This window comes from Chiloscyllium punctatum, unplaced genomic scaffold (assembly GCF_047496795.1).
Source record: "Chiloscyllium punctatum isolate Juve2018m unplaced genomic scaffold, sChiPun1.3 scaffold_1178, whole genome shotgun sequence".
Lineage (NCBI taxonomy): Eukaryota > Metazoa > Chordata > Chondrichthyes > Orectolobiformes > Hemiscylliidae > Chiloscyllium > Chiloscyllium punctatum.
The window spans coordinates 37,501-40,735 of record NW_027310912.1 but is presented as its reverse complement, the minus strand read 5'-3'; the positions used below and the strand labels follow the sequence as shown (position 1 = coordinate 40,735).

The 3,235-nt window shown below is 63.9% G+C and overlaps 1 non-coding gene across 1 annotated transcript; it reads right to left on the bottom strand.

Moving 5' to 3' along the window:
- Window positions 1-570: 570 nt before the first annotated feature.
- Window positions 571-724, bottom strand: LOC140474788 (5.8S ribosomal RNA). The gene has a single exon (XR_011959419.1). It is a non-coding gene; the product is annotated as a 5.8S ribosomal RNA (ribosomal RNA).
- Between the last annotated feature and the right edge of the window lie 2,511 nt (window positions 725-3,235).

Genomic DNA, 3,235 nt, shown 5'->3' with positions numbered 1-3,235 from the left:
AGCTCCACGGTCAGGCCGGCGGCGCACCAGCACCGGACCTCCGCGGCTCCCTTCACTCTTTCCACTGCCAGCCAACCGAGAGACGGACCCAATGCGGACGTGCAGAGCTTAGGCAGACCCCCCACTGGAGGCTCAACACTTCGTGGCAGCTCCGTGTCCCAGAGACCAGGAGGGTTGGCACACACACACAGTGTGAACCACCGACAGCCATTCTGGGACCGGTGACAGCCGTGCTGGCCCCACTGCCACGACACAGACGGACGCCAGGCCGCGCTCCCCGGCGGGGGGATGGCGTCGAGCCTGACGAACGGAATGTGCAGGGTGGGGGGGAAAGGCCAAGCGCTCCGACGCCGGAGGGCTCCGGAGTCTGAACTTAGGGGGGGGGGGGGGGGGGGGGGGGGGGGGGGGGGGGGGGGGGGGGGGGGGGGGGGGGGGGGGGGGGGGGGGGGGGGGGGGGGGGGGGGGGGGGGGGGGGGGGGGGGGGGGGGGGGGGGGGACAAAGAGGACGGGTCCTCTGCGACACCCCAGCCGCGCTCTCGCCAGCCAAGGCGAGTGCGATTGATTGCCAAACGACCCTCAGACAGGCGTGGCCCCGGGAAGAACCCGGGGCCGCAAAGTGCGTTCAAAGTGTCGATGATCAATGTGTCCTGCAATTCACATTAATTCTCGCAGCTAGCTGCGTTCGTCATCGACGCACGAGCCGAGTGATCCACCGTCAAGAGTTGTCTGAGTTTGTTTTAGGTCTCTCCCTCGCCAGAGGAAAGCGACCCGGACCGCACATACGCTCCCCACCTTGAGCTACAGCCACCTGCACGCCGGCGTGCGGGCGGAGCAGGGTGGCGTGAAGCGATGGGGAGCACCATCCTGGTGCGGCCCGCAGAAACATACGTCTATTGGGGGGAGGAGGACAGGGCGCCCAAGAGGCGATGCGTGCCCCAACGCACCGCAGCGACGGAGGCAGGATCACCGCCACCATGTCGCCCGCCTAGTATCACGAGGCGTGCAGCAGCTTTGCCCTAGGAAAAGCAGAGGCGGGAACGGGCACCGGCCATCGGTTCGGCAGCGTCACTGACGCGTGCACGTGGCGGCGTGTCGGCGAGCGGACTTCCTGCGAGGAGGCGGGGGCGGCACTCGCCCGAGCAGACGCCCGCCCGGCCCAGCCACCGCCGAGGTGGACTGGGAGTCGCGGCAACGGCTCGTCATACTCGTTCCCACACTCACAGCGCAGCTTGCCCGCAAGCCACCGACCACCGATCGACGCCAGGCGCCCCGACCGAGAGCGGGATCGCTCGTTCGCCCTGCTGGCAGTTCGCTGGGGATCACTACTGCACGGAGCTCGGAGACCGACGGGCGGCAACTCGAGAGTCTTTAAACCACCACCCCCATCCCGCAAGTGCAAAGAGGCTGTATACGCACAGACGGGTGAGGGGAATAGGTACCCCGTCGGGTTTGAAGGGAGCGTGACTAGATAGCAACGATGTAAACCCAGCCGATTTGGGAGCGAAAGACCGGCGCCTGCATCACCGGCTTCGTTTCCCGTGGCTGGAGAGTACACCGAAACCCTCCGTCTGTCGCGAGCTCCCGACGACGCGGTGCCGCCAAGCAGCAGGGCCGGACCTGGTGTGGCTCCCCTCGTCGATCACAGACCGGTCGGCACTACTGACGAGACGGTGGAACGGGCTTCGCCCCTTGTGACGAAGGGTGATGCGAACCCGCCCGCCCGCGTGCGTTCGGGGTGGACTCGGCAAACGGAGATTTGAAATCGGAAAGTGTCCTCCTGCCCCGCGCAGGTAGGCGCCCAACAGTTGTGGGGGGTTTGGCGGTGACCACGGCTGCAGGGCCTGCTACCCCGACGAGCTCTCCTGCTGGCCCCGAAACCACCCTCGCGAGACAAGTTGAAACGGAAACGGGCGTACCCCCAAGCCGACGATCCTTTCTTATTTGTTACTTTTTTTTTCACTTGCTCGAGTTGTGGGGATTTGGCGGTGACCACGGCTGCAGGGCCTGCTACCCCGACGAGCTCTCCTGCTGGCCCCGAAACCACCCTCGCGAGACAAGTTGAAACGGAAACGGGCGTACCCCCAAGCCGACAGAGATCCTTTCTTATTTGTTACTTTTTTTTTTCACTTGCTCGAGTTGTGGGGGTTTGGCGGTGACCACGGCTGCAGGGCCTGCTACCCCGACGAGCTCTCCTGCTGGCCCCGAAACCACCCTCGCGAGACAAGTTGAAACGGAAACGGGCGTACCCCCAAGCCGACGATCCTTTCTTATTTGTTACTTTTTTTTTCACTTGCTCGAGTTGTGGGGGTTTGGCGGTGACCACGGCTGCAGGGCCTGCTACCCCGACGAGCTCTCCTGCTGGCCCCGAAACCACCCTCGCGAGACAAGTTGAAACGGAAACGGGCGTACCCCCAAGCCGACGATCCTTTCTTATTTGTTACTTTTTTTTTTCACTTGCTCGAGTTGTGGGGGTTTGGCGGTGACCACGGCTGCAGGGCCTGCTACCCCGACGAGCTCTCCTGCTGGCCCCGAAACCACCCTCGCGAGACAAGTTGAAACGGAAACGGGCGTACCCCCAAGCCGACAGAGATGCTTTCGCTCCTGTTACTTTTTTTTTCACTTGCTCGAGTTGTGGGGGTTTGGCGGTGACCACGGCTGCAGGGCCTGCTACCCCGACGAGCTCTCCTGCTGGCCCCGAAACCACCCTCGCGAGACAAGTTGAAACGGAAACGGGCGTACCCCCAAGCCGACAGAGATCCTTTCGTACTTGAACCAACACAAAGTTTGTCACGTTTTATTTTTACGAGTGATCGACCGTCAAGATTTGTCTCTGAGTTTGCTTAAGGTCTCTCCCTCGCCAGAGGAAAGCCACCCGGACCGCACATACACTCCCCACCTTTAGCAGCAGCCACCTGCACGCCGGCGTGCGGGCGGAGCAGGGTGGCGTGAAGCTGTGGGGAGCACCAGCCTGGTGCGGCCCGCAGAGACATACATCTATTGGTTGAAAAAAAACAGGGCGCCCAAGAGGCGATGCGTGCCCCAACGCACCGCAGCGACGGAGGCAGGATCACCGCCACCATGTCGCCCGCGGAGTATCACGAGGCGTGCAGCAGCTTTGCCCTAGGAAAAGCAGAGGCGGGAACGGGCACCGGCCATCGGTTCGGCAGCGTCACTGACGCGTGCACGTGGCGGCGTGACGGCGAGCGGGCTTCCTGCGAGGAGGCGGGGGCGGCAC